A 6,210-nucleotide genomic window follows, 5' to 3' on the forward strand; every position below is an offset into this window, starting at 1 on the left:
AACAAAAAAACAACCAAAAAAGAACCGCAACACCATTACCAGCAACATTACCGTCCTGGGTTAACCCCGTTTTCTTCATTCTTATACTTATTTAAAATTAGGTTTTTATATTTTACTTTAAACTGTTTTATGTTTTGACTGTCTTTTATTTCTTCTGTTAGACTGTTCCATAATTTAACTCCTGCAATTGAGATTGACATAGTTCTTAAAGTTGTTCTAGCACTTTGTATTTTTAAATTCCATTTCCCTCTTAAGTTATACCCACCTTCTCTTTCTATGAACAATTTACAGATTTCTTTGGGAAGCAATTTATTTCTGACTTTATACATTATTTGCGCTGTTTTAAGCTTCACCAAGTCTTGGAATTTAATAGCTTGCATTTTGACAAAGAGTGCATTTGTATGGTCCCTGTACCCTACATTATTTATTAATCTAATGGCCCTTTTCTGTATTATAGTTATTGTTTGTGTGTTACTTTTGTATGTGTTTCCCCAGACCTCTACACAGTAGCTCATATATGGCAGTAGTAAAGCACAGTATAAAATGTGCAGTGCTTTCTGATCCAACATATGCTTTGCTTTTCCCAGGACGGCAATGCCCCGTGCCAATTTCCCCCGAACATAAGTAATGTGTGGCTTCCAACAGAGCTTGTGGTCAATGATCACCCCAAGAAATTTTATTTCATTTACTCTTTCTAAATATACATTGTCAACACATATTTCTACTTCGATGTTTTTCTTTTGGTTTCCAAACAACATAAATTTGGTTTTATCGAGATTCAATGATAATTTATTTATATCAAACCACTTCTTTAATATCGTTAATTCCTGTGTGATCATTTCCAAAACCTGTGGCAATTCCCCACCTGCACACAGTATATTTGTGTCATCTGCAAATATTACAAACTTTAAAATCTCCGATACTCTGCAGATATCATTTAAGTACATAATAAACATTTTTGGACCCAGTACTGAACCTTGAGGTACTCCACAAGCTATATCCATCAAATTAGATTTATATTCATTTATTTGTACATATTGTTGCCTATTCCCTACATAGCTTTTTAACCATTCCAAAACCACTCCCCTAAACCTGTACTTTTCCAGTTTTTTTAATAGAATTTCATGATTAACAGTATCAAACGCCTTCTTTAGATCTAAGAAAACTCCGAGCGCATACCTCTTATTATCCATACATTCCGTTATCTTTTCCATTAAATCTATCAGTGCCAAAGCTGTTGATCTGTTGTTTCTGAACCCATACTGACTATCTGTCATTAATTCATATTTTTCCACAAAACTGTCAAATCTTTTTATGAAGAGTTTTTCCAGTATCTTAGAGAACTGGGAGAGTATTGACACTGGTCTATAGTTTGTAAAATTATGTCTTTCACCGGTTTTGTAAATGGGAATAACTTTAGCAACTTTCATTTTTTGTGGAAAAACTCCTTTTTGAAACGACAAGTTGAATATATATTTTAATGGTTTTACGATACCATCAATAACTGTCTTTACCGTTACCATATCAATATCATTCCAGTCTGTACTGGTTTTGTTCTTAAGTCCTCTAACCATGTCATAAATCTCTTTCTCTTCCACTGCTCTTAAAAACATTGAGCTACTATTCCTTTCAATATTTTCACCAGTGTCCCTTTCTATTCCATCAACCTTTATTTCTTCTGCCAGTTTTGGCCCTATGTTTACGAAGAATTCATTAAAGCCATTTACTATCTCCTCCATGTTATTAATACTTCTTGTCCCTTCTATAAAGTACCCAGGGTAATCATTATTCCTTGATTCATTTTTGATTATTCTGTTTAATACATTCCATATATCTCTTGTGTTATCTTTATTGTGTTCTAACCTTTTAATGTAATACTCTCTTTTACAGGATCTCATTATATTAGTTAATTTATTTTTGTAAGTTTTATACTTCATTTCAGTTTCTATTGTTCTCTTTTTTATGAATTCTCGATATAAGGTATTCTTTTTTTTGCTGGCATTTTGTAGTCCTTTAGTCATCCATGGTCTTCCTGCATAGTTGTGTTTCCTATTGATTTCAATTACTGGGCAGTTTTTATCAAGTAATGTGTTAAATGTTCTTAAAAATCCTTCGTAAGCTTTATTAACTTCTGTTTGTTCATATACAATATTCCAATCTTGCTTTAAAAGTTCATTTCTAAGACAATTTAAGGTCTTCTCTGTTCTTATTCTTTTGTAAATAATCTTATGTCCATCGTTGTTCACTTTATAATGGCAATTATACGATGCAAAGACTGGTAAATGGTCACTTATATCATTGATTAACAGCCCACTTTTTATCTTTCCTTCTATTATATTTGTAAATATATTATCTAATAGAGTTGCACAATGAGATGTTATTCTGGTCGGTCTTGTTATCAGTGGAAATAAACCGATGCTGTACATGGAATCAATAAATTCTTCTGTACTCTTATTATGATTTGGATTCAATAAGTCAATATTAAAGTCCCCACAAATAAACATTCTTTTCTGATTTATATTTGTAAATAAGTCCTCCATATTATCCTTAAATATCTCAATCTTAGATCCTGGTGTTCTATATATACAACTGACAATTAGGTTTTTCCTTTTTTCTATAATTATTTCCACTGATAAACATTCCATCACTCCATCAATAACAGTTGTCATTCTTCCCATTCTTTTGTACTTTAGGTTTTTATCAATGTAAAGTGCCACCCCACCTCCTTTCTTGTTGATCCTGTCTACATGAAGGAATTCATATCCATTTATTTTAAAGTCTTCTTCTTTTCCAGGAGTTATCCAGGTCTCCGATATGGCTATCACATTGAATGGCTGTTCAAACTGTGTTATGTAGTCTTTGATGGATTGAAAGTTTGCATATAAGCTTCGACTATTAAAGTGAACCATTGTTATACCCTGTTCTACCTTGAATTCCTTTTTAAGTTGCTCATTTGTATAATAATTGCATTCATTTGTCTTATTGTTAAAGAAATTACAATCAGGATCTATGTTGCTGTCATACATCAATGTCTTATTTTCAATATCTATATGAGTTGTTAGTTGAAAATTGTCAGACATCTGCGTTGGTTGTGCACTTGGACGGTCACATCATATTTAGCACTGCTTTGCATTTATCGGTTATATTTTTCTAGTTCCGTCATCTCTTTGATGACTAGAACCTTAGCCTGCTCTGGTGTTCCATTTAACTTAATGAATATTTTACAGTCTGACGTCCAAGTTGACTGTATTTTCTTCTGTTTTCTTAATATTCTTGCTTGTCTTGCAATGTCTGCATTTTTCTTGATTAGGTGTTCATTTAAATAAACATTTGTACCTTTTAGCTTTCTTCCTTGCTTGAGCAGTTCTTTTTTCTGTTTTCTATTAACAAAACGAATGATAATGGCAGGTATTTGATTTTTTCTCGGAAGAGGATGGCATCCCTCAATATTTTTACTATCCATTTCTATACCTTTGCTTTTAAAGAAGGCCATTACCTGCTCTTCCAAAGAGCGTAGCTCTTGCTCGGGTGGCTCCCCTCTCTCTGCTGCTGCTACCCGTGCGTATGTCTGATGCTTGGTTTCCAGTCCTGTCACTATCACATCATTTACTCTTGAATATTGTTCCAGATCTGACACCCGTCCTTCCAGCATAGCAATCTTCTTGTCCTTTTCCTCGCTCTGCCTTCTTAGTTCTTTAATATCATCCATTAAATTGAGTATCAGTTTTTGTTGTTTTGAAATTGTTGTTATTTCTTCAGACATAAAGTTTAGGGATTTCTTTATGTCCTCCAGTTCCTCCTCATTAACGTTGCTCCTCTTAGGCGGCATCTTAACGCTCCTGGGCCTGAAGACACAGACACACTGCACTCTGCAGGCTGTATGTGCACCACACTAAACCATTTGGAAAAGTTTTAGCTGAACAGGGTTGCACAAATTTCTTCCCTGGGACAGTCAGTATCTAACTTCAAGTGGGAACGTGGTGGGGACCAACTGCTGAATTATGTGTTATTTACTTTTATTCATATCTAAATATTTAGAACCACTTTGCCTGTACATTGTTAGACATGTGTCTTAATCAGTGCTTCAGTGATTGTAAACAGGGTGTTTGGGGTTTTTTGTAAGGTGACAGCCATAATTTATTTCATATTAATGTTATTTCAATAGCAACAAGAACACAGTGATGACAACAAAGAACAAAATGTGATATAATGATGTAGTTACAGCTTAAGAGAAATCTATGTGAGATCCAGTCATGTCAATGTAAAGCTGTTAGCATGAATTAACTGTGTAACAGCTCCATAAAAGTAGCAGTAGTAGTTAAACAGATTTTTATTATTACTATTTTGGTTATTTATTATTAATTATTATTTTATTATTAAAATTGGTCAGTAAATCCTGTGGTTAGTTGTTGAGTGAGGAAGTAGCTAAAAGCCAAGTGTGAATGATTGAAATAATAATTTAATAGTCATACATAAATGGTTAATAAGAATGTAATCAGTCTTTGAAAGTCTGGGGTTTCAGTGATCAGTTTTTCTGTCCATACTCAAGCATCAGACTTTGAAATCAACATATTCACACTTTAATGTATGAGTCTGCTGTACTGCAAAGGGACTTTGTTTAATGAAGCAATTACAGTTTAATTTCATTTACTTGGACATTTTTTTAAATGATGAACACAAACAGTTTTTAATGAATACATTTCTGTTCTCAGTTGTGTAGTTATAAATAAAGATTATTTGCATGTTATTGTTTTTGTGCAGTTGTTCCAATGTCCTTTGTCTTGTTTAAAAAAAAAAAAAAAGACTAAAGCTTGTCTTTGACCGTAGTGTGGTAAAATGTGAACAGCTGCACGTAGTCTTGGTTCAAGGTCACAATCATAATGTTATGTAAATAGTCACCAAGTTGAACAACAAATGCAACCCATGGAAAACAATAAAGGACAAGATAAGTATGGCTGGAGTTATTGGATTATGTCAAGTTTCATTCATAACAGTGGCACTGTGTCACCCCTGCCATCTAACACCTCAGTTGCTTCAAGCATAGGCTTAGCATCTACAAACATAATATTGGTAATGATGTAGCCATCAGAGATTAGGATTATCAGTCAAATTCAGGGAATTGTTGATGACACGTAAAATAACCTTCAACAAGGCAAAAGGTTAAGTTTAACAGGTCCCTGAATTAAACTTAACTTTCGAGGACCTGACACCTTTACCTTGTTGAAGGTTATTTTATGAGGGCATCCCCCAACTTACATGAAAACTAGTTGTCTAGACAGTGGCCTGCATGGGTTTCTGTGTTGGTCAACTATCCATCCATCCATCCATCTTCATCCGCTTTGTCCGGGGCCGGGTCGCGGGGGCAGCAGCCTAAGCAAAGAGGCCCAGACCTCCCTCTCCCCAGCCACCCCTGTTGGTCAACTATATATTTCATTTTTGGATACTTCCGTTGTAGGCTTGTTATTAGTGAGTGAGGCCTGATTAAGAGGTCAAATCAATGCTGCAGATTAAAGGCACAGCTGTCCACAAACAAAAGTGCAAACTGCTCTGATAAAGCAGGGTCATTGCTGTGACTTAAGTGTATGCCTAATTGTCTTTACAATGATTCCGTGCTTATGTCTGACTGAGTAGTCCTCAAAACACAATTTTGGAGAAGAAGTCACAGTGTCTTTATCCAACTAATTCCACTCCTTTATCAAACACACTAAACCCTATAAACATTCACCACAGGTTTTTGTGAAATTAAAATCTGTAAGAATGCCACAGCAGAGCAACCGGACTGGGATCATTCTGCTGCAATGCTGGAGGCAACCCGTGAATTTGTTTGAATGGCATTCAAATCCTCCATTGACTCAGCAGCAACTTCAGGCAATTCTGACTGAAGAGTGGGCTGCCAACCCACAAAATTACATCTGGAGGTTGTGCCTCTATGTGTCTGAACAGGCATATTACAACAGTGATCAGTGAGGATAGGGTGCACACTAATAACTGATTGTGTATTTTTTTATTTTTGTAATCTGCAGGGTTGTCACTACAACAATATACAGTGCTTATTTTTCTTGTTTTGGTCCTCCTTCTGTTTGTTTTGTCACTGATTAAGTTAGGAAATTCAGTGGTCATTTGCCTGCTACACAAACTACACCAGAGAATTTATTCGTGGTGCATTATTAAATCCTTTGACTGTGTATTTGCTCTCTAAATAGTGTCAAA

This window comes from Rhamphochromis sp. 'chilingali', assembly GCF_963969265.1.
Source record: "Rhamphochromis sp. 'chilingali' genome assembly, chromosome: 14".
NCBI classification, from domain to species: Eukaryota; Metazoa; Chordata; class Actinopteri; order Cichliformes; family Cichlidae; genus Rhamphochromis; species Rhamphochromis sp. 'chilingali'.